Genomic DNA, 26737 nt, shown 5'->3' with positions numbered 1-26737 from the left:
AACTTCATAACAATAAATTGACCACCAGTCTGTATACCAAGAGCACAGACAAGAATACCATACTCAGAGCAGACAGCTTTCACCCCCGCTCCACCATCAACAGCCTCCCTTTCTCTCAGTTCTTGAGAGCCAAACGTATCACTAGTGATACAGATACGCTTGATACCACCATACAATCCATGGCAGACAAATTCAGGGAGCGTGGCTATAATGAATATACATTAGCCATGGCAAAACAGAGGGTAGATGGGATTACCAGACAAAAAGCACTGGAACCCAAGAATAAGACTGTCTCTGATCAAACCATCAATTGGGTCCAGAAATATCATACAGCCACCAATTCTGTAAGGAAAATGGTGGGGAATAACTGGCCTGTCATCCAAGATGAGTTTAAAAGTCTGAAACAAACGAAAGTCAGACATTGCTATGAAAGGGGTAGAAGTATCCGGGACTGGGTAGTCCACAGTGACGTTACCAACCAGTTAAAAGAATCGACGATGAGAACAAGACGCAGAAATGGTTGCTATACATGCACAGGATGTAAAACTTGCAGCCATATGATATCTGGAAAATATTTCTGCCATCCATATACAGGACAGAAGTATTACATCCGACACCATCTATCTTGCTCCAGCTCCTATGTAGTATATTTGGCAAAATGCCCATGTGGATATATCTACATAGGCAAAACTATGCGGTCATTTAAAGAGCGTATGGCCCTTCACCGCTCGGCCATTAGTGCTGCCATCAAAGGTAAAGGCAGTGACCAGCCATTGGCTAAGCACTTCGCTGAAACCAAGCACAATTTGGCCAACTTTCGACACATGGTGATCGACCATGTGCCGGACGATGGCAGAGGAGGTGATAGGCACCTTAAATTACTGAAGTGCGAAGCCAAATGGATTTTTACCTTGGATAGCCTTAAACCAAAGGGCTTAAATGAGCAGCTGAATTGGAATATATTTATTTGACATTTTTTATTATTTGTCTCTTGCTTTCCACTTTCTCTGAATAGGATGTATTGCTAATGCTTGTTAATAATTTATTATGTGACTAGTTAGGTCTAGCCAGACCAATACACCATTTTCCTTCAAACAGTTCTTTAAGTAGTAAATGCAGGGCACTCCAAGTGCGCTTTTTTCACTGTTTTTAATTATATATCGTTAATGTCTTGTTTTGTTTTTCATGTCACAGTTTGTATACAATGTAACGCTGCCTCGGACAAGCTGCAGAGCCCCTCCTGACGTCATCCGACATCACAGTACGTGGGGAGGAGTGATCTGAACCCGGAAGTGGGCTGGAGACTGAAGGAGGACGCCGCAGCATACACGTGAGCACAGGAGGGGATATAAGGTAACTTTTGTACACAAGTCTTTGTATGTTATACTTTGTTGAAGCCTGAGGACGGGATAATAAACCTTCCCGAAACGTTGCTAAAGACACGGCTCTTGCGTGTTTATTTTTCTAAGGAGCAGAGTCCCATGTGTGCGGCTATCTACAGCATTCCTATATATATATATATATATATATATTAAGTAGCCCATGACTTAATTAACCTTTACTTAACCATAAGTGCAAAACCTCTAACTTAAAATAATTGAGACTGACTCAAATAAATCACACAGACAAAATAAAGACTCAGACACCAGAATTACGTTTAAAAAGGTCAAAGGAATTATTTATTGAAGACCTTGTTAAGCTAAACTAGAATTTTAAATTTGGAATTTTTGGGATCATAAAGATCAAGTCCCTAACGTTAAACTAAAGATGGAGGATGGCAAAAAATTCTTAGTCGCTACCACACGCCAGCCCAGTCAACTTGAAACACGTGACTTAAACTTAAGGAGGGGTTCACCACCGCCTCCTAACTGGCACAACCTGCATCGTGAGGATCCCACCACCCCTTAACCTGGCAGAGCAAAGAATGGGCGGTCCCGCAAGGGAACGCCCCTTGTCCACCCGCATGGCGAGGACCACTCGCCGTCCTACGAAAGGGGTGGTGTCCCACGATGACCGCTTATGCCCCCCTTTGACCGCTGGCTGGTAGCGACTTTCCGCCATTTTGGCTGAAAAGCCACCACAAAAATTGCTTAAAAAGACCAAGCGTACCAGCACTCTGAGGGATAACCATCCCACCGTTGAATGCTAAAATAGGGAGGGCGGGAGGGCTTCCAAAGGTAAGAAGGTGGAGGTCACATGGTCCCTAGAGCTTAAGTAGTGCTAAAATGTACCCTCCCCCTTAACTCCTGATAGGCTAACTACTTCTGCCAACCTTATCACTAGGCAGAAAAACCTGAACAGAGTTTTTTCACTGCCTGAACTTTTACTGACCCTAAGTCAGGGCTCTTATCTAGCCTCATGCTTAAACAGCCTTCAGCTCCCCTAAGTAGCCCATGACTTAATTAACCTTTACTTAACCATAAGTGCAAAACCTCTAACTTAAAATAATTGAGACTGACTCAAATAAATCACACAGACAAAATAAAGACTCAGACACCAGAATTACGTTTAAAAAGGTCAAAGGAATTATTTATTGAAGACCTTGTTAAGCTAAACTAGAATTTTAAATTTGGAATTTTTGGGATCATAAAGATCAAGTCCCTAACGTTAAACTAAAGATGGAGGATGGCAAAAAATTCTTAGTCGCTACCACACGCCAGCCCAGTCAACTTGAAACACGTGACTTAAACTTAAGGAGGGGTTCACCACCGCCTCCTAACTGGCACAACCTGCATCGTGAGGATCCCACCACCCCTTAACCTGGCAGAGCAAAGAATGGGCGGTCCCGCAAGGGAACGCCCCTTGTCCACCCGCATGGCGAGGACCACTCGCCGTCCTACGAAAGGGGTGGTGTCCCACGATGACCGCTTATGCCCCCCTTTGACCGCTGGCTGGTAGCGACTTTCCGCCACAACAAGGTTGCCTCAAGGCAACCTCCACCGCCATCCCCAGGAAAGAACCCGAAAAGGCCATTAACCCGAATACTCATGCCCAAACTCTAAAAATATCCTCCAAGAAGATGCAATTTCCCGCAGGGGAAAGATGCACCCCATCCTCGCGATAAAACCTCACACTGTCCAGAACCAGTGCAGGATGTTTGACGACAATTCCCCCCATGGCTCTCACAAAAACTCCTATTGCGGAGTTCACCTTCTTGCGAGCCTTTTCAATGGCGGAGATCCTAACTGCACCCCGCCAATGAAACCTGGGAATTATCTCCGACCACACCACCTTAACATTAGGCCAGTGTGCCCTCAACGCTACCAGATCCGACTTGATACTTAGAATCAAGTCAATCCCTTTGGTAATACCCAGATCATTACCACCGAGATGAATAACCAGCCACTCAGGCCTGCCCCATTTCCTCTCATGCCTCATGAGCACTTTCAGGAACTCGACCCAACGCAGACCCCGGACTCCTATCCACCTGACCTGCCTATCACCAAGATAATCATGTGACCTTCTCGCCATTGGATGCCTACCGGCCCAATAAATAAAAGAATGGCCGATGAGCCATATTTGTCCTGATGAATCCGTTGAAACTGAAAAATTAAGGAGATTCCCTAACATCAGTATCTTATTCTTAAAACACAACTTGATACATAATCAACCCATGTGAAGGAGAAAACTTAAAAAACCTCCCGTGGACCAGTTTTGCCAATTGAATTAAGGCCCCCGTGGAGGAAAAAGTAAAAGCAACCTTCACACCATCGATTCCGGAACGCTGCCGTTCCAAAACCGACAGTAAACTTCGTTTTAGGGTTGGCGCAACAGGCGCATCTACAACTTATCTAAACGAACATAAGACTTGTATGCATTTGACTTCCACCGGCCTAGCGCCCGGATCTCACTTACCGACGATCCGGACCCGCCCTTGTGTAGCCGACCCAATCCGAAAGGAATGGGTCCCATACTCCCGGGGCCTTAGTCCCAGCACCTCTAAACGCTGCTTTAAAACTGCAGCAAATTGAAACTTTGACATTGAACTCCCATCTGGATGCAACCAAAACTGCCCTTGAATCCCCGCAGGGCGGATTCCTAAATAAGCTTGCGCCAAGCTGAGCGGGCAGATAACTTTAACGCTTTGCGCCTGCAGTGTGATCCAGCGCCCCTTCCCCAGTTTATCTGTTTTGGACTTAACCAACCTGAATAACAACGCTGCCTCTACCTATTTGGACGTTGCCCATCCTTTCATGGCCTTAGCCAACACAAAGGACCGAGTGGGGTCCTCCTGACCCCGCAGCCTAGAATGAAAGGCTATGCCCGCAAGGGCACTCGACATGGCCCACTAACCCGGTTCGATGATCTGCCAGACATAAGGCGGGCATGTCAAACCCACTGGAGACGCCCCGGGTACCAATTCCCGGAACCTCTCCCATTGGAAACGGGACAATGCATCCGCAATGTTATTATCTATGCCCGGCACATGGCTGGCAGAGAAATTAATATTAAAACGCAAACACTGCAATACTAGATGCCTGAGCAGCCGCAAGGTGAACGGGCATGAACTCCTCTGATTATTAATCGCGTGCACTACCCCCATGTTGTCGCACCTAAAAACCACCTGCCTATCAGCCAAATCGCGGGCCCACAACACCAGAGACACCACAATAGGAAACAATTCCAATAACAACAGGTTCCTGGTAAAGCCCCTATCCACCCAGGACTTTGGCCAGCCCGAAACACACCACTCCAACCTGAAAAATGCTCCAAACCCACAACTACCCGACGCATCCGTAAACAACTGCAACGCACTGTTGTAACAAGGAGGGGCAGGCCACAAAACTACCCTGTTAAAAGAAACCAAAAACGAAGCCCAAACCTTTAAATCCTCCCTGATTTCCCTTGAAAGATAAACTGAATGATGGAGCCGCGCCACACCAGCTGTTGCGCGTTCCAATTTGCGACAAAAAACACGTCCCATTGGTATGATCCTGCACGCAAAATTGAAAGATCCCAATAACGACTGCACCTGCTTTAACCGCACTTTCCGCTTACCCAGGCAGTCTTCAATGAGACCCAACAGCTTCTGAACCTTGTCCGCCGGGAGACGGCAGCATCCCGCCTGGGAATCAATTTCGATTCCCAGATAGCTTAGACAATGGGTTGGACCCTCTGTTTTCCCTTCCGCTATGGGAACCCCTAATGCTCCAAAAACCCTCTCGGTAACCTCCAATAACCTCTGGCAAACTTTGCTCCCGCCTTGACCCACAAAAAGGAAATCATCCAGGTAATGAGCAATACCCTGATGCCCTGAAGCCGACTGAATGCACCAATGCAAAAAACAACTAAACCTCTCAAAATACGCACAAGAAACCGAGCACCCCATAGGTAGACATCTATCCACAAAAAACTCGCTACCCAACTTGAAACCCAGGAACCGCAAGGAATCCGGGTGTATTGGTAACAACCGAAAAGCGGCTTCAACATCTACCTTTGCTAACAACGCATTGCGGCCACAGCCTCTCACTAACTCCAAGGCCTCCTCGAACAGCTGGTACCTAACCCTGCACAGTTCCTCCGGTATGGCATCATTAACTGACCCACCGTGGGGGTGAGATAGGTGTTGGATCAACCTAAACTTTCCCGGGGTACTCTTGGGTACAACACCTACCGGAGAAATACATAAACCCTGTATTGGCGGAACCGCATATGGACCGCACATACGCCCTAATGCTATTTCCGCGTCCACTTTCTGGCGGACAATGAGAGGAAAATCCCTGGCCGATTTTAAGTTCCTAACTGAAACAACATGCACAGAACCTTCTATCGGCAACTGAAAACCCGAGCGAAAACCATTCAACAAAAACTTGGCAGCCTCTTGATCTGGGTAGCTCCTAAACCACCTGCCTAACTCTCCCACCACTATAGGGGAAGGGGCCTTACTTGTGACTTCCAGCGGCATCACTGGCATCACCTGCCTTGGAAGATGGGGCTGCGGTGCAATCCTTTGCTGGGTGACTGGACCCGCACACTCTGCAGGAGTGGCGAAAACGACAATTCGCCCCCCTGTCGCATTTTCCCTCATTATAAGCGAAACACTTGCCCTTGCCCGCTACCTTGGGGGATTGAGCGGGCGCCACCGCCACCTTTTTCCCCGAAGCTTCACCAAAAGGCCTGGTCTGCTGGGTAACCTCCAACCAGACCTCCACGTCCTTAAACCCCATGGGCAACACCCCGTTCCCGCCCTGCTTGCGACGAAACTTTTCATCATACTCCCGCCAGGAATACCCCTTTGTCTTCAAATACATCTCATGTACCAAAAACAAATATTTTATAAGATTGGGGTATTCTGCCACCCTTGTCTCAGCATAGCAGGCTGCAAAAACTAAAAACCCTTTCAGCCACTGGTGAAAATTTTTAAAAGCATTCTCCCCTATTCCATCGGCCTTTTTCGCCTTCTCAAAAGCCTGCTTCATATCATCAGTCAGTGTAAAAATATCCACATATTTCCCTTTTCTAATCTTTTCCCTCATCCTCTTACGGATGCCCCTGGTGACCGCTGTGTTCGCACAGTGAACCATTTCGGTGAACAGGGGTGGCTCCGCAGGAGGAGGAGCAGCGCTTGAACCCACCGGCTTGTCTTTTGTGGTAACCTTAGCAACCTGACGCGCAATCATCCTGGCTAACTTACGCGGGCGCCGAGGGGAATCCGACCCCACACTACTGGTGTCGCTGTCAGTAGAATCACAAGATGAATGACCCACACACTCACCCGTGCCCGATGTCCCTGGAGCTTCGTCAGCCGCAACGGCCGACCCGGAAACTGCTGCAGACGTTTCAGGGGCTGTCCTCTACTCGACCCTGACCTCCCGACTTCTTCTCCTGGATGTTGATCCTGTAGCTGCAACCGCCCTAACCTGTGAAGACACAACAAGAGAGGGGGGGGGGAGAAGAAAAAACACTATCCCCCCCGGCCCCAGCGGATGCCGGAGCTACCGCCGTGGCAGGGGGAACTACTTCAACCGCACCTGAAGGCGGAACCCTCTGTGGATTAACAAACCTTGGCGGGTTCCCGTATCCCCGAGGGGTCTGGGGGTACCCAACCGCACCTGCCCCGGGAGAAATTCCGTAACCTTGACCCAGTTGAGGCTGCCAAAACCCTGAAAACCTTGCCCCTTGCTCCCAAAAATAGCCTGCTGAACTGGGTGAGCTGTACCCATGCGGAACCATGGGCCCCCACATATGCTGTCCCGAGGTCCCCGACTGATACCCTACCCCCTGCTGAAACCCATAGCCCGTTGAAAACCCAGGTCTCCAGGTGGCTCCCTGGGACACCACCCCTTGCCCGCCAACCCCCATGGGGGACTGAAAATACGGTGAGCTATGGGGCGCCCACTGCCCTTGCCAACCCGACATAGAGGGGCCCTGTGGCAATGAGATGGAATGAGCCCCCTGCCAGGCTCCTGCTGACATAATCCCCCCCACTGAGTGAAACCCAGGGTAAACACTAGATGCAGATCCCTGCATTTGTACGGAAGTGGCCATGGAGCTACTAGAATAAAAACCATTTCCTGCCACCCCTGCACCTGTAGGTGGCGCTGGTGCACCACCCCCTTGCCCTGCCATGGGATTGTAACCCACAAGCCTTGGCCCAGCTTCACCAAAATACCCCTGCCTAGCCCCAGAATTGGGGGGAGCCAAGCCACTTCCCCCCATCCCCACCATATACTGGGGTCTGAGAGAACTCAAACCCCCTAGTGCAGGGCCAACGCTTATAGGACCTGCAGACACATTTATTCCTGCAGCGCTACTATTTGCTCCAGGCAGCCTTGTAACTGCCTGGCCATCCACCCCTATCCCTCTCCCCTCAGCAGACATATCCTCCCCCACTTCCTCCCTTAACAATGCGGTGCCCACCCGCAACATACCGCTGCTCCCCGCAAGGGAAGACAGCGCACTTCCTCCATCCCCCTGTTCAGGCCTATAATACTGCCGCGCCGGGGACCCCCGAGCCTCCGCCGGCACAGTGTAAGTCCCCGCCGCCTGATTCCCATCTCCAGGCCCCGCGCTCGCTAGAGCCGGGGCCTGCGCACTAACCACATCCCCTGTGCCAGCGTGAGCGCCAGGCCTCGCGCTCACCAGAGCCGAGGCCTGCGCTCCGTGTCCAGCATCCCCGTCAGCGGGTGGCGCCGGCATCGTCATTGCCGCGTCACCCGCCGTCAGAGCAGAGCGCGCGCTAGCCAGCGCCGCGCCCTGCCCGTCAGTTCCCGGAACGATCCCCGCCAGGAGAGCCGGCATCCCCCTCACGCCCGCCAGTGACCCCGCCGCGTCACCCGTCTCCGGAGCAGGGCGCGCGCTAGCCAGCGCCGCGTCCTGCCCCTCTGCTGCCGCAACGCTACCCGCCTGTGGGGCCGACTCCCCCATCCCACCAGCCACTGACACCTCCGGCCGTGAGCTCACCAGGCTCCCGGCCTGCTCCATGCCCGACCCTGACACCCCGGCAAGCGCCAGAGCGGGAGAGGGGGGAGGGGGAGCTTCCATACCCACACCATCAACCTGCCTCACAGAGGGGGCAGGCAAAGCCTCAGCCCTATCCTCTGCCCCCACTACCCTCACCCTGGGCCGCCTGTACCCCGCAAGGGGCCTGGCAGCGTCCACCAGCCGGCGGGGGGGGGGAGCAGAGCGACGTGGCCTAGTCATATTTAAATTCAAAGAAGTAAAGAAGATTTAACACTCACCAGATCTGCGCAGGAGCCCACAGGATACCAGCACTTCCAAAGGTAAGAAGGTGGAGGTCACATGGTCCCTAGAGCTTAAGTAGTGCTAAAATGTACCCTCCCCCTTAACTCCTGATAGGCTAACTACTTCTGCCAACCTTATCACTAGGCAGAAAAACCTGAACAGAGTTTTTTCACTGCCTGAACTTTTACTGACCCTAAGTCAGGGCTCTTATCTAGCCTCATGCTTAAACAGCCTTCAGCTCCCCATATATCCCCTGCAGTTAACCATTGACCAAGTTTATTCTGCCTTTACTCTGTGTTTTGACAGTATAATATTCGGCCATGCAGTGTGCGGCCAGTAATGACAAGTGCAAGGGGGCACCCCGCTCTAAAGTACCCCGGGCCCCACAAAGGCTTAATCTGCCACTGGTGCAACTTAAATGTAGAGATTGTTTTGTTAATAGTGTGTGAGGCCATGCGGATGCATGCTTTACAAACATAGCTGTAGGCCTATAATTTGTACAGCAATGTCCTAAATTTAAAATAGTAAGGAGTGCTTAAGCCACAACAATGTCATAACCCTTAAATAGCACAGCCTAATTGTGAGGTTAGAGGACAGTCCCCCTAAACCAAAGTACCAATTGGGATACAGCATACATTCATCGATGAAGGAGTAATTGAATTTATGTTATTTACTATGTACAGTATGTGTGTGTTAACATATTATTTTTTAGTACTGTGTTTACAGCAGACCCATCTTCAATGTAGTTTAAAAATGTATGTGGCCTTCACACATAACTCTGAACTTTTTATTATGTACAAATACAACAAACTTTTGTGTATGTTATATATTAATTTTATTTTTTTATCCCTTCACTACAGACACTGAACAGCAGCAGGATGTGTCCCAGATCCAGAGGGAAATATTCCTCACCCTGCTCTATTTATTTATTCTTTTTTCCCAATTGGAGGACCTCATTTAATTTATTTTTATCCCCCCCCCCCCCTTATTATGTTTGTTCTGAATAAAACTTTAAGTTCAGTTACAAGTTGCCTGTGTTTTTAATAATAAATATGTTAGAGGGCTTGTAAGGGTAGGTACATACAGATGTGTAATGTAAGTTATATTTGTAATTTGAGGTGAGGGGTAATGATTGATGTGTGAATGTGTGTGTTTTTGAGTAAAATAACACATAGTGAAAATGCATGAATTTTTAATGTAGTTCGATTAAAACATCACACATAACATCAGGGTAGGTATACATGTTACACATTGTGGACAAAGTAATTATGGACATAATTTAGTACATATACAGAAACACCAACATTACTTGATGTAAAAATAACATCAATATGGGGACACATAGATAGTGATTAAAATGCCACATTAGAACATAACAAATATACATGTAATGAGGGTTCAAATGTAGTTTTATTAGGTCTTTATTGAGGTAGACAATTGAGTTAATAGAAAACAATAATTGAATAACAAATAGATTAATTAATCAATTGTCAGATTTGTAGTTGAAAGGCAAGATTTGCAGGTCCATATATGTGAAGGGTATGGCAGCGTACACGGACATACGCTCACTCTCACGAGCGGTGACATAAGCTGTGTTTTCCATTGAAAACAATAGGGACCCGTCCGTGCAAACTGGCGTACGCACAGATCTCCGCAAGAAGTCGGTGGGAAGACGGACGAAAGACGTCCGTAAACGGCGCCGTACGCTCAGTTGTACGCCTGTTGTCGGAGAGCAAGGGCTGGCTCGTCCGCGTACGTTGCCGTACGCTCATTTGTACGCCACTCCCCTTCTGCGGTATTTCTGGCCGTACGTAAGCGGCTGATTTGTGGGTGGGCTTACCCCTAACGGCCGCGTACGGCTAGCGTACGTTAATAGCGAACGTACGCACGTTTGGCCGCTCCGATCAGAATAACCTCCTTTATGCCATGTTTCCAAATTTTTATGCACAGTGGTTACAGCATGAAGCGAATGCATGTGAATATACAAAGGTGCATTGCATTAAACAAGTCCACTGAGTGTCCCAAAATGGCCGGCCTGCCTGCTTTCATCCATCAATTGTTCTAAATTTTTCATTACCCAATGAGCTGAGGTGGAGTCTTAGCCAGTGGTACCATCAGGGAGGTGTGTAAAGCACTTTAGGCTAGACAGCCAATCAGCTGCCAGCTTTCATCTGTCAATCAAATACAGCAGCCAATCAGAAAGCTGCCCATTGATCAGCAGGCCCTTTATGACATCACAAACAGACCCTCAGAACTATCTGTGCATGTCTAATGGCTGGCTGTCATTTGGGCGGGTGGGTGGCAGAGGGAGGGGATGTCTGTCTCGTTTCTCCTGAAAATTGCGTTTTTTCTGCGTTTACGGGAAAAGATGAGGTCCGACGCGCAAAAGTGGGGTATCGTAGAAATCACATTTTAAAGATGCACATTTCTGGCCCCCCAAAAATGGGCATTTCAAATAAGAAATGAGTCCAATGTACAAAATAGGGTGAATAAGTATGTATTTCAGGGGTGAGTTAGCAGGTTATTGGGGAAGTAAGTCCTGATATTTTTTGGAGGTTGCAGGGGCCACTAAACCATTCAAAATAGTCAGGTTTTAGCATATGCAGTTAGGCCCCGTAGGATCATTTTAGCTAAAAAGTGCCCCAAACACTCAAACGGGCTTGCATCTGGGAAGGGAAAATATGGGAAACATGACTTAGACACCAAAAGATACATTAAATGCCATGTTTCCAAATTTTTATGCACAGTGGTTACAGCATGAAGCGAATGCATGTGAATATACAAAGGTGCATTGCATTAAACAAGTCCACTGAGTGTCCCAAAATTGCCGGCCTGCCTGCTTTCATCCATCAATTGTTCTAAATTTTTCATTACCCAATGAGCTGAGGTGGAGTCTTAGCCACTGGTACCATCAGGGAGGTGTGTAAAGCACTTTAGGCTAGACAGCCAATCAGCTGCCAGCTTCCATCTGTCAATCAAATACAGCAGCCAATCAGAAAGCTGTCCATTGATCAGCAGGCCCTTTATGACATCACAGACAGGCCCTCAGAACTATCTGTGCATGTCTAATGGCTGGCTGTCAGTTGGGCGGGTGGGTGGCAGAGGGAGGGGATGTCTGTCTCGTTTCTCCTGAAAATTGCAGTTTTTCTGCGTTTACGGGAAAAGTTGAGGTCCGACGCGCAAAAGTGGGGTATCGTAGAAATCACCATTTAAAGTTGCACATTTCCGGCCCCCCAAAAATGGGCATTTCAAATGAGAAATGAGTCCAATGAACAAAATAGGGTGAATAAGTATGTATTTCAGGGGTGAGTTAGCAGGTTATTGGGGAAGTAATTCCTGATAATTTTGGAGGTTGCAGGGGCCACTACACCATTTAAAATAGGCAGGTTTTAGCATATGCAGTTAGGCCCTGTAGGATGATTTTAGCTAAAAAGTGCCCCAAACACTCAAATGGGCTTGTATCTGGGAAGGAAAAAAATTGGAAACATGACTTTGACACCAAATGATACACTGTTTGCCATGTTTCCAAATTTTTATGCACAGCGGTTACAGCATGAAGCGAATGCATGTGAATATACAAAGGTGCATTGCATTAAATAAGTCCAATGAGCGTCCCAAAATGGCCGGCCTGCCTGCTTTCATCCATCAATTGTTCTAAATTTTTCATTTCCCAACGAGCTGAGGTGGAGTCTTAGCCAGTGGTACCATCAGGGAGGTGTGTAAAGCACTTTAGGCTAGACAGCCAATCAGCTGCCAGCTTCCATCTGTCAATCAAATACAGCAGCCAATCAGAAAGCTGCCCCTTGATCAGCAGGCCCTCTATGACATCACAGAAAGACCCTCAGAACTATCTGTGCATGTCTAATGGCTGGCTGTCAGTTGGGCGGGTGGGTGGCAGAGGGAGGGGATGTCTGTCTCGTTTCTCCTGAAAATTGCGTTTTTTCTGCGTTTACGGGAAAAGTTGAGGTCCGACGCGCAAAAGTGGAGTATCGTAGAAATCACCTTTTAAAGACGCACATTTCTGGCCCCCCAAAAATGGGCATTTCAAATGAGAAATGAGTCCAATGAACAAAATAGGATGAATAAGTATGTATTTCAGGGGTGAGTTAGCAGGTTATTGGGGAAGTAAGTCCTGATATTTTTGGAGGTTGCAGGGGCCACTACACCATTCAAAATAGGCAGGCTTAAGCATATGCAGTTAGGCCCCGTAGGATGATTTTAGCTAAAAAGTGCCCCAAACACTCAAACGGGCTTGCATCTGGGAAGGGAAAATATGGGAAACATGACTTAGACACCAAAAGATACACTAAATGCCATGTTTCCAAATTTTTATGCACAGTGGTTACAGCATGAAGCGAATGCATGTGAATATACAAAGGTGCATTGCATTAAACAAGTCCACTGAGTGTCCCAAAATTGCCGGCCTGCCTGCTTTCATCCATCAATTGTTCTAAATTTTTCATTACCCAATGAGCTGAGGTGGAGTCTTAGCCACTGGTACCATCAGGGAGGTGTGTAAAGCACTTTAGGCTAGACAGCCAATCAGCTGCCAGCTTCCATCTGTCAATCAAATACAGCAACCAATCAGAAAGCTGTCCATTGATCAGCAGGCCCTTTATGACATCACAGACAGGCCCTCAGAACTATCTGTGCATGTCTAATGGCTGGGTGTCAGTTGGGCGGGTGGGTGGCAGAGGGAGGGGATGTCTGTCTCGTTTCTCCTGAAAATTGCAGTTTTCCTGCGTTTACGGGAAAAGTTGAGGTCCGACGCGCAAAAGTGGGGTATCGTAGAAATCACCATTTAAAGTTGCAAATTTCCGGCCCCCCAAAAATGGGCATTTCAAATGAGAAATGAGTCCAATGAACAAAATAGGGTGAATAAGTATGTATTTCAGGGGTGAGTTAGCAGGTTATTGGGGAAGTAATTCCTGATATTTTTGGAGGTTGCAGGGGCCACTACACCATTCAAAATAGGCAGGCTTTAGCATATGCAGTTAGGCCCCGTAGGATGATTTTAGCTAAAAAGTGCACCAAACACTCAAACGGGCTTGTATCTGGGAAGGGAAAATATGGGAAACATGACTTAGACAGCAAATGATACACTGTTTGCCATGTTTCCAAATTTTTATGCACAGTGGTTACAGCATGAAGCGAATGCATGTGAATATACAAAGGTGCATTGCATTAAACAAGTCCACTGAGTGTCCCAAAATGGCCGGCCTGCCTGCTTTCATCCATCAATTGTTCTAAATTTTTCATTACCCAATGAGCTGAGGTGGAGTCTTAGCCAGTGGTACCATCAGGGAGGTGTGTAAAGCACTTTAGGCTAGACAGCCAATCAGCTGCCAGCTTCCATCTGTCAATCAAATACAGCAGCCAATCAGAAAGCTGCCCATTGATCAGCAGGCCCTTTATGACATCACAGAAAGACCCTCAGAACTATCTGTGCATGTCTAATGGCTGGCTGTCAGTTGGGCGGGTGGGTGGCAGAGGAAGGGGATGTCTGTCTCGTTTCTCCTTAAAATTGCGTTTTTTCTGCGTTTACGGGAAAAGTTGAGGTCCGACACGCAAAAGTGGGGTATCGTAGAAATCACCTTTTAAAGATGCACATTTCTGGCCCCCCAAAAATGGGCATTTCAAATAAGAAATGAGTCCAATGAACAAAATAGGGTGAATAAGTATGTATTTCAGGGGTGAGTTAGAAGGTTATTGGGGAAGTAAGTCCTGATATTTTTGGAGGTTGCAGGGGCCACTACGCCATTCAAAATAGGCAGGCTTTAGCATATGCAGTTAGGCCCCGTAGGATGATTTTAGCTAAAAAGTGCCCCAAACACTCAAACGGGCTTGTATCTGGGAAGGGAAAATATGGGAAACATGACTTAGACAGCAAATGATACACTGTTTACCATGTTTCCAAATTTGTATGCACAATGGTTACAGCATGAAGCGAATGCATGTGAATATACAAAGGTGCATTGCATTAAACAAGTCCACTGAGTGTCCCAAAATGGCCGGCCTGCCTGCTTTCATCCATCAATTGTTCTAAATTTTTCATTACCCAATGAGCTGAGGTGGAGTCTTAGCCAGTGGTACCATCAGGGAGGTGTGTAGACAGCCAATCAGCTGCCAGCTTCCATCTGTCAATCAAATACAGCAGCCAATCAGAAAGCTGCCCATTGATCAGCAGGCCCTTTATGACATCACAGACAGACCCTCAGAACTATCTGTGCATGTCTAATGGCTGGCTCTCAGTTGGGTGGGTGGGTGGCAGAGGGAGGGGATGTCTGTCTCGTTTCTCCTGAAAATTGCGCTTTTTCTGAGTTTACGGGAAAAGTTGAGGTCCGACGCGCAAAATTGGGGTATCGTAGAAATCACCTTTTAAAGACGCACATTTCTGGCCCCCCAAAAATGGGCATTTCAAATGAGAAATGAGTCCAATGAACAAAATAGGGTGAATAAGTATGTATTTCAGGGGTGAGTTAGCAGGTTATTGGGGAAGTAAGTCCTGATATTTTTGGAGGTTGCAGGGGCCACTACACCATTCAAAATAGGCAGGTTTTAGCATATGCAGTTAGGCCCCGTAGGATGATTTTAGCTAAAAAGTGCCCCAAACACTCAAACGGGCTTGTATCTGGGAAGGGAAAATATGGGAAACATGACTTAGACACCAAATGATACACTATATGCCATGTTTCCAAATTTTTATGCACAGTGGTTACAGCATGAAGCGAATGCATGTGAATATACAAAGGTGCATTGCATTAAACAAGTCCACTGAGTGTCCCAAAATGGCCGGTCTGCCTGCTTTCATCCATCAATTGTTCTAAATTTTTCATTACCCAATGAGCTGAGGTGGAGTCTTAGCCAGTGGTACCATCAGGGAGGTGTGTAAAGCACTTTAGGCTAGACAGCCAATCAGCTGCCAGCTTCCATCTGTCAATCAAATACAGCAGCCAATCAGAAAGCTGCCTATTGATCAGCAGGCCCTTTATGACATCACAGACAGACCCTCAGAACTATCTGTGCATGTCTAATGGCTGGCTGTCAGTTGGGTGGGTGGGTGGCAGAGGGAGGGGATGTCTGTCTCGTTTCTCCTGAAAATTGCGCTTTTTCTGCGTTTACAGGAAAAGTTGAGGTCCGACGCGCAAAAGTGGGGTATCGTAGAAATCATCTTTTAAAGACGCACATTTCTGGCCCCCCAAAAATGGGCATTTCAGATGAGAAATGAGTCCAATGAACAAAATAGGATGAATAAGTATGTATTTCAGGGGTGAGTTAGCAGGTTATTGGGGAAGTAAGTCCTGATATTTTTGGAGGTTGCAGGGGCCACTACACCATTCAAAATAGGCAGGTTTTAGCATATGCAGTTAGGCCCCGTAGGATGATTTTAGCTAAAAAGTGCCCCAAACACTCAAACGGGCTTGTATCTGGGAAGGGAAAATATGGGAAACATGACTTAGACACCAAATGATACACTATATGCCATGTTTCCAAATTTTTATGCACAGTGGTTACAGCATGAAGCGAATGCATGTGAATATACAAAGGTGCATTGCATTAAACAAGTCCACTGAGTGTCCCAAAATGGCCGGTCTGCCTGCTTTCATAAATCAATTGTTCTAAATTTTTCATTACCCAATGAGCTGAGGTGGAGTCTTAGCCAGTGGTACCATCAGGGAGGTGTGTAAAGCACTTTAGGCTAGACAGCCAATCAGCTGCCAGCTTCCATCTGTCAATCAAATACAGCAGCCAATCAGAAAGCTGCCTATTGATCAGCAGGCCCTTTATGACATCACAGACAGACCCTCAGAACTATCTGTGCATGTCTAATGGCTGGCTGTCAGTTGGGTGGGTGGGTGGCAGAGGGAGGGGATGTCTGTCTCGTTTCTCCTGAAAATTGCGCTTTTTCTGCGTTTACAGGAAAAGTTGAGGTCCGACGCGCAAAAGTGGGGTATCGTAGAAATCATCTTTTAAAGACGCACATTTCTGGCCCCCCAAAAATGGGCATTTCAAATGAGAAATGAGTCCAATGAACAAAATAGGATGAATAAGTATGTATTTCAGGGGTGAGTTAGCAGGTTATTGGGGAAGTAAGTCCTGATATTTTTGGAGGTTGCAGGGGCCACTACACCATTCAAAATAGGCAGGCTTTAGCATATGCAGTTAGGCCCCGTAGGATGATTTTAGCTAAAAAGTGCCCCAAACACTCAAACGGGCTTGTATCTGGGAAGGGAAAATATGGGAAACATGACTTAGACACCAAATGAAACACTGTTTGCCATGTTTCCAAATTTTTATGCACAGTGGTTACAGCATGAAGCGAATGCATGTGAATAAACAAAGGTGCATTGCATTAAACAAGTCCACTGAGTGTCCCAAAATGGCCGGCCTGCCTGCTTTCATCAATCAATTGTTCTAAATTTTTCATTACCCAATGAGCTGAGGTGGAGTCTTAGCCAGTGGTACCATCAGGGAGGTGTGTAAAGCACTTTAGGCTAGACAGCCAATCAGCTGCCAGCTTCCATCTGTCAATCAAATACAGCAGCCAATCAGAAAGCTGCCCATTGATCAGCAGGTCCTTTATGACATCACAGAAAGACCCTCAGAACTATCTGTGCATGTCTAATGGCTGGCTGTCAGTTGGGCGGGTGGGTGGCAGAGGGAGGGGATGTCTGTCTCGTTTCTCCTGAAAATTGCGGTTTTTCTGCGTTTACGGGAAAAGTTGAGTTCCGACACGCAAAAGTGGGGTATCGTAGAAATCACCTTTTAAAGACGCACATTTCTGGCACCCAAAAATGGGCATTTCAAATAAGAAATAAGTCCAATGAACAAAATAGGGTGAATAAGTATGTATTTCAGGGGTGAGGTAGCAGGTTATTGGGGAAGTAAGTCCTGATATTTTTGGAGGTTGCAGGGGCCACTACACCATTCAAAATAGGCAGGTTTTAGCATATGCAGTTAGGCCCCGTAGGATGATTTTAGCTAAAAAGTGCCCCAAACACTCAAACGGGCTTGCATCTGGGAAGTGAAAATATGGGAAACATGACTTAGACACCAAAAGATACACTATATGCTATGTTTCCAAATTTTTATGCACAGTGGTTACAGCATGAAGCGAATGCATGTGAATATACAAAGGTGCATTGCATTAAACAAGTCCACTGAGTGTCCCAAAATTGCCTGCCTGCTTTCATCCATCAATTGTTCTAAATTTTTCATTACCCAATGAGCTGAGGTGGAGTCTTAGCCACTGGTACCATCAGGGAGGTGTGTAAAGCACTTTAGGCTAGACAGCCAATCAGCTGCCAGCTTCCATCTGTCAATCAAATACAGCAACCAATCAGAATGCTGCCCATTGATCAGCAGGCCCTTTATGACATCACAGACAGACCCTCAGAACTATCTGTGCATGTCTAATGGCTGGCTGTCAGTTGGGCGGGTGGGTGGCAGAGGGAGGGGATGTCTGTCTCGTTTCTCCTGAAAATTTCGCTTTTTCTGCGTTTACGGGAAAAGTTGAGGTCCGACGCGCAAAAGTGGGGTATCGTAGAAATCACCTTTTAAAGACGCACATTTCTGCCCCCCCCAAAAATGGGCATTTCAAATGAGCAAAATAGGGTGAATACGTATGTATTTCAGGGGTGAGTTAGCAGGTTATTGGGGAAGTAAGTCCTGATATTTTTGGAGGTTGCAGGGGCCACTACACCATTCAAAATAGGCAGGTTTTAGCATATGCAGTTAGGCCCCGTAGGATGATTTTAGCTAAAAAGTGCCCCAAACACTCAAACGGGCTTGTATCTGGGAAGGGAAAATATGGGAAACATGACTTAGACAGCAAATGATACACTGTTTACCATGTTTCCAAATTTTTATGCACAATGGTTACAGCATGAAGCGAATGCATGTGAATATACAAAGGTGCATTGCATTAAACAAGTCCACTGAGTGTCCCAAAATGGCCGGCCTGCCTGCTTTCATCCATCAATTGTTCTAAATTTTTCATTACCCAATGAGCTGAGGTGGAGTCTTAGCCAGTGGTACCATCAGGGAGGTGTGTAGACAGCCAATCAGCTGCCAGCTTCCATCTGTCAATCAAATACAGCAGTCAATCAGAAAGCTGCCCATTGATCAGCAGGCCCTTTATGACATCACAGACAGACCCTCAGAACTATCTGTGCATGTCTAATGGCTGGCTCTCAGTTGGGTGGGTGGGTGGCAGAGGGAGGGGATGTCTGTCTCGTTTCTCCTGAAAATTGCGCTTTTTCTGAGTTTACGGGAAAAGTTGAGGTCCGACGCGCAAAATTGGGGTATCGTAGAAATCACCTTTTAAAGACGCACATTTCTGGCCCCCCAAAAATGGGCATTTCAAATGAGAAATGAGTCCAATGAACAAAATAGGGTGAATAAGTATGTATTTCAGGGGTGAGTTAGCAGGTTATTGGGGAAGTAAGTCCTGATATTTTTGGAGGTTGCAGGGGCCACTACACCATTCAAAATAGGCAGGTTTTAGCATATGCAGTTAGGCCCCGTAGGATGATTTTAGCTAAAAAGTGCCCCAAACACTCAAACGGGCTTGTATCTGGGAAGGGAAAATATGGGAAACATGACTTAGACACCAAATGATACACTATATGCCATGTTTCCAAATTTTTATGCACAGTGGTTACAGCATGAAGCGAATGCATGTGAATATACAAAGGTGCATTGCATTAAACAAGTCCACTGAGTGTCCCAAAATGGCCGGTCTGCCTGCTTTCATAAATCAATTGTTCTAAATTTTTCATTACCCAATGAGCTGAGGTGGAGTCTTAGCCAGTGGTACCATCAGGGAGGTGTGTAAAGCACTTTAGGCTAGACAGCCAATCAGCTGCCAGCTTCCATCTGTCAATCAAATACAGCAGCCAATCAGAAAGCTGCCTATTGATCAGCAGGCCCTTTATGACATCACAGACAGACCCTCAGAACTATCTGTGCATGTCTAATGGCTGGCTGTCAGTTGGGTGGGTGGGTGGCAGAGGGAGGGGATGTCTGTCTCGTTTCTCCTGAAAATTGCGCTTTTTCTGCGTTTACAGGAAAAGTTGAGGTCCGACGCGCAAAAGTGGGGTATCGTAGAAATCATCTTTTAAAGACGCACATTTCTGGCCCCCCAAAAATGGGCATTTCAAATGAGAAATGAGTCCAATGAACAAAATAGGATGAATAAGTATGTATTTCAGGGGTGAGTTAGCAGGTTATTGGGGAAGTAAGTCCTGATATTTTTGGAGGTTGCAGGGGCCACTACACCATTCAAAATAGGCAGGCTTTAGCATATGCAGTTAGGCCCCGTAGGATGATTTTAGCTAAAAAGTGCCCCAAACACTCAAACGGGCTTGTATCTGGGAAGGGAAAATATGGGAAACATGACTTAGACACCAAATGAAACACTGTTTGCCATGTTTCCAAATTTTTATGCACAGTGGTTACAGCATGAAGCGAATGCATGTAAATATACAAAGGTGCATTGCATTAAACAAGTCCACTGAGTGTCCCAAAATGGCCGGCCTGCCTGCTTTCATCAATCAATTGTTCTAAATTTTTCATTACCCAATGAGCTGAGGTGGAGTCTTAGCCAGTGGTACCATCAGGGAGGTGTGTAAAGCACTTTAGGCTAGACAGCCAATCAGCTGCCAGCTTCCATCTGTCAATCAAATACAGCAGCCAATCAGAAAGCTGCCCATTGATCAGCAGGTCCTTTATGACATCACAGAAAGACCCTCAGAACTATCTGTGCATGTCTAATGGCTGGCTGTCAGTTGGGCGGGTGGGTGGCAGAGGGAGGGGATGTCTGTCTCGTTTCTCCTGAAAATTGCGGTTTTTCTGCGTTTACGGGAAAAGTTGAGTTCCGACACGCAAAAGTGGGGTATCGTAGAAATCACCTTTTAAAGACGCACATTTCTGGCACCCAAAAATGGGCATTTCAAATAAGAAATAAGTCCAATGAACAAAATAGGGTGAATAAGTATGTATTTCAGGGGTGAGGTAGCAGGTTATTGGGGAAGTAAGTCCTGATATTTTTGGAGGTTGCAGGGGCCACTACACCATTCAAAATAGGCAGGTTTTAGCATATGCAGTTAGGCCCCGTAGGATGATTTTAGCTAAAAAGTGCCCCAAACACTCAAACGGGCTTGCATCTGGGAAGTGAAAATATGGGAAACATGACTTAGACACCAAAAGATACACTATATGCTATGTTTCCAAATTTTTATGCACAGTGGTTACAGCATGAAGCGAATGCATGTGAATATACAAAGGTGCATTGCATTAAACAAGTCCACTGAGTGTCCCAAAATTGCCTGCCTGCTTTCATCCATCAATTGTTCTAAATTTTTCATTACCCAATGAGCTGAGGTGGAGTCTTAGCCACTGGTACCATCAGGGAGGTGTGTAAAGCACTTTAGGCTAGACAGCCAATCAGCTGCCAGCTTCCATCTGTCAATCAAATACAGCAACCAATCAGAATGCTGCCCATTGATCAGCAGGCCCTTTATGACATCACAGACAGACCCTCAGAACTATCTGTGCATGTCTAATGGCTGGCTGTCAGTTGGGCGGGTGGGTGGCAGAGGGAGGGGATGTCTGTCTCGTTTCTCCTGAAAATTTCGCTTTTTCTGCGTTTACGGGAAAAGTTGAGGTCCGACGCGCAAAAGTGGGGTATCGTAGAAATCACCTTTTAAAGACGCACATTTCTGCCCCCCCAAAAATGGGCATTTCAAATGAGCAAAATAGGGTGAATAAGTATGTATTTCAGGGGTGAGTTAGCAGGTTATTGGGGAAGTAAGTCCTGATATTTTTGGAGGTTGCAGGGGCCACTACACCATTCAAAATAGGCAGGTTTTAGCATATGCAGTTAGGCCCCGTAGGATGATTTTAGCTAAAAAGTGCCCCAAACACTCAAACGGGCTTGTATCTGGGAAGGGAAAATATGGGAAACATGACTTAGACAGCAAATGATACACTGTTTGCCATGATTCCAAATTTTTATGCACAGTGGTTACAGCATGAAGCGAATGCATGTGAATATACAAAGGTGCATTGCATTAAACAAGTCCACTGAGTGTCCCAAAATGGCCGGCCTGCCTGCTTTCATCCATCAATTGTTCTAAATTTTTCATTACCCAATGAGCTGAGGTGGAGTCTTAGCCAGTGGTACCATCAGGGAGGTGTGTAAAGCACTTTAGGCTAGACAGCCAATCAGCTGCCAGCTTCCATCTGTCAATCAAATACAGCAGCCAATCAGAAAGCTGCCCATTGATCAGCAGGCCCTTTATGACATCACAAACAGACCCTCAGAACTATCTGTGCATGTCTAATGGCTGGCTGTCAGTTGGGCGGGTGGGTGGTAGAGGGAGGGGATGTCTGTCTCGTTTCTCCTGAAAATTGCGCTTTTTCTGCATTTACGGGAAAAGTTGAGGTCCAACGCGCAAAAGTGGGGTATCGTAGAAATCAACTTTTAAAGACGCACATTTCTGGCCCCCAAAAATGGGCATTTCAAATGAGAAATGAGTCCAATGAAAAAAATAGGATGAATAAGTATGTATTTCAGGGGTGAGTTAGCAGGTTATTGGGGAAGTAAGTCCTGATATTTTTGGAGGTTGCAGGGGCCACTACACCATTCAAAATAGGCAGGCTTTAGCATATGCAGTTAGGCCCCGTAGGTTGATTTTAGCTAAAAAGTGCCCCAAACACTCAAATGGGCTTGAATCTGGGAAGGGAAAATATGGGAAACATGACTTAGACAGCAAATGATACACTGTATGCCATGTTTCCAAATTTTTATGCACAGTGGTTACAGCATGAAGCGAATGCATGTAAATATACAAATGTGCATTGCATTAAACAAGTCCAATGAGCGTCCCAAAATGGCCGGCCTGCCTGCTTTCATCCATCAATTGTTCTAAATTTTTCATTACCCAATGAGCTGAGGTGGAGTCTTATCCAGTGGTACCATCAGGGAGGTGTGTAAAGCACTTTAGGCTAGACAGCCAATCAGCTGCCAGCTTCCATCTGTCAATCAAATACAGCAGCCAATCAGAAAGCTGCCCATTGATCAGCAGGCCCTTTATGACATCACAAACAGACCCTCAGAACTATCTGTGCATGTCTAATGGCTGGCTGTCAGTTGGGCGGGTGGGTGGCAGAGGGAGGGGATGTCTGTCTCGTTTCTCCTGAAAATTGCGCTTTTTCTGCGTTTACGGGAAAAGTTGAGGTCCGACGGGCAAAAGTGGGGTATCCTAGAAATCACCTTTTAAAGACGCACATTTCTGCCCCCCCCCCCCCAAAATGGGCATTTCAAATGAGAAATGAGTCCAATGAACAAAATAGGATGAATAAGTATGTATTTCAGGGGTGAGTTAGCAGGTTATTGGGGAAGTAAGTCCTGATATTTTTGGAGGTTGCAGGGGCCACTACACCATTCAAAATAGACAGGTTTTAGCATATGAAGTTAGGCCCCGTAGGATGATTTTAGCTAAAAAGTGCCCCAAACATTCAAACGGGCTTGCATCTGGGAAGGGAAAATATGGGAAACATGACTTAGACACCAAAAGATACACTATATGCCATGTTTCCAAATTTTTATGCACAGTGGTTACAGCATGAAGCGAATGCATGTGAATATACAAAGGTGCATTGCATTAAACAAGTCCACTGAGTGTCCCAAAATTGCCGGCCTGCCTGCTTTCATCCATCAATTGTTCTAAATTTTTCATTACCCAATGAGCTGAGGTGGAGTCTTAGCCAGTGGTACCATCAGGGAGGTGTGTAAAGCACTTTAGGCTAGACAGCCAATCAGCTGCCAGCTTCCATCTGTCAATCAAATACAGCAACCAATCAGAAAGCTGCCCATTGATCAGCAGGCCCTTTATGACATCACAGACAGACCCTCAGAACTATCTGTGCATGTCTAATGGCTGGCTGTCAGTTGGGCGGGTGGGTGGCAGAGGGAGGGGATGTCTGTCTCGTTTCTCCTGAAAATTTCGCTTTTTCTGCGTTTACGGGAAAAGTTGAGGTCCGACGCGCAAAAGTGGGGTATCGTAGAAATCACCTTTTAAAGACGCACATTTCTGCCCCCCCCCCCCCAAAATGGGCATTTCAAATGAGAAATGAGTCCAATGAACAAAATAGGATGAATAAGTATGTATTTCAGGGGTGAGTTAGCAGGTTATTGGGGAAGTAAGTCCTGATATTTTTGGAGGTTGCAGGGGCCACTACACCATTCAAAATAGGCAGGCTTTAGCATATGCAGTTAGGCCCCGTAGGTTGATTTTAGCTAAAAAGTGCCCCAAACACTCAAATGGGCTTGAATCTGGGAAGGGAAAATATGGGAAACATGACTTAGACACCAAAAGATACACTATATGCCATGTTTCCAAATTTTTATGCACAGTGGTTACAGCATGAAGCGAATGCATGTGAATATACAAAGGTGCATTGCATTAAACAAGTCCACTGAGTGTCCCAAAATTGCCGGCCTGCCTGCTTTCATCCATCAATTGTTCTAAATTTTTCATTACCCAATGAGCTGAGGTGGAGTCTTAGCCAGTGGTACCATCAGGGAGGTGTGTAAAGCACTTTAGGCTAGACAGCCAATCAGCTGCCAGCTTCCATCTGTCAATCAAATACAGCAGCCAATCAGAAAGCTGCCCATTGATCAGCAGGCCCTTTATGACATCACAGAAAGACCCTCAGAACTATCTGTGCTTGTCTAATGGCTGGCTATCAGTTGGGCGGGTGGGTAGCAGAGGGAGGGGATGTCTGTCTCGTTTCTCCTGAAAATTGCGGTTTTTCTGCGTTTACGGGAAAAGTTGAGGTCCGACACGCAAAAGTGGGGTATCGTAGAAATCACCTTTTAAAGACGCACATTTCTGCCCCCCCCAAAAATGGGCATTTCAAATGAGAAATGAGTCCAATGAACAAAATAGGGTGAATAAGTATGTATTTCAGGGGTGAGTTAGCAGGTTATTGGGGAAGTAAGTCCTGATATTTTTGGAGGTTGCAGGGGCCACTACACCATACAAAATAGGCAGGCTTTAGCATATGCAGTTAGGCCCCGTAGGATGATTTTAGCTAAAAAGTACCCCAAACACTCAAACGGGCTTGTATCTGGGAAGGGAAAATATGGGAAACATGACTTAGACAGCAAATGATACACTGTTTGCCATGTTTCCAAATTTTTATGCACAGTGGTTACAGCATGAAGCGAATGCATGTGAATATACAAAGGTGCATTGCATTAAACAAGTCCACTGAGTGTCCCAAAATGGCCGGCCTGCCTGCATTAATCCATCAATTGTTCTAAATTTTTCATTACCCAATGAGCTGAGTTGGAGTCTTAGCCAGTGGTACCATCAGGGAGGTGTGTAAAGCACTTTAGGCTAGACAGCCAATCAGCTGCCAGCTTCCGACTGTCAATCAAATACAGCAGCCAATCAGAAAGCTGCCCATTGATCAGCAGGCCCTTTATGACATCACAGAAAGACCCTCAGAACTATCTGTGCATGTCTAATGGCTGGCTGTCAGTTGGGCGGGTGGGTGGCAGAGGGAGGGGATGTCTGTCTCGTTTCTCCTGAAAATTTCGCTTTTTCTGCGTTTACGGGAAAAGTTGAGGTCCGACGCGCAAAAGTGGGGTATCGTAGAAATCACCTTTTAAAGTCGCACATTTCCGGCCCCCCAAAAATGGGCATTTCAAATGAGAAATGAGTCCAATGAACAAAATAGGGTGAATAAGTATGTATTTCAGGGGTGAGTTAGCAGGTTATTGGGGAAGTAAGTCCTGATATTTTTGGAGGTTGCAGGGGCCACTACACCATTCAAAATAGGCAGGTTTTAGCATATGCAGTTAGGCCCCGTAGGATGATTTTAGCTAAAAAGTGCCCCAAACACTCAAACGGGCTTGCATCTGGGAAGGGAAAATATGGGAAACATGACTTAGACACCAAAAGATACACTATGGCCCTTATTCTGATTCGAGCGGTACGGCCCGCGTGCGGCCGTACCGCCGATGTTTTCCGTCTGCACATGCGCAGAGGTCAATCTGCGCATGTGCAGGCGAATTCGCCGCACATAACGTTACTACGCCGCAAAGGGGGCGTATAGGGGAGTGAGGGGCTTCATGCCCTCATTTCCCTATGTATACGCCCCGCGTTTCATGGGCGTTCCCATGCAAACGCGGGGCGTACGCATGCTAATGAGGGCATGACGCAGCTCATGGGGGCGGAAAGCTGACGTCGCCGGATGTCAGCTTTCAGCCCCCATACAAGCTACCACACGGACGATTGTCCGTGTGGTCTCAGCTTGCGGGAGCTGCCGGGGCGTGCGGACCTGCCTTCGATGGTCGACGACCATCGAATGCAGGGGGCAGCTCCCACCATGGTGGAGGCGTACGCCTCCACCATTTTTATGCGGATCGCCAGCCGTCCGTGTACGGACGGCCGTGGCGATCCGTAGGGTGGGCGGGGATTGGTTTGTGCGGCCGGAGCCCCGTGTGCGGCTCTGGCCGCACCAACCAGAATAAGGGCCTATATGCCATGTTTCCAAATTTTTATGCACAGTGGTTACAGCATGAAGCGAATGCATGTGAATATACAAAGGTGCATTGCATTAAACAAGTCCACTGAGTGTCCCAAAATTGCCGGCCTGCCTGCTTTCATCCATCAATTGTTCTAAATTTTTCATTACTCAATAAGCTGAGGTGGAGTCTTAGCCACTTGTACCATCAGGGAGGTGTGTAAAGCACTTTAGGCTAGACAGCCAATCAGCTGCCAGCTTCCATCTGTCAATCAAATACAGCAGCCAATCAGAAAGCTGCCCATTGATCAGCAGGCCCTTTGTGACATCACAGAAAGACCCTCAGAACTATCTGTGCATGTCTAATGGCTGGCTGTCAGTTGGGCGGGTGGGTGGCAGAGGGAGGGGATGTCTGTCTCGTTTCTCCTGAAAATTGCGGTTTTTCTGCGTTTACGGGAAAAGTTGAGTTCCGACACGCAAAAGTGGGGTATCGTAGAAATCACCTTTTAAA

The sequence above is a fragment of the Crinia signifera genome, chromosome 5 (assembly GCF_055691185.1).
Source record: "Crinia signifera chromosome 5, ASM5569118v1, whole genome shotgun sequence".
In the NCBI taxonomy this organism is placed as follows: Eukaryota; Metazoa; Chordata; class Amphibia; order Anura; family Myobatrachidae; genus Crinia; species Crinia signifera.
This window is presented reverse-complemented; position numbering follows the sequence as displayed.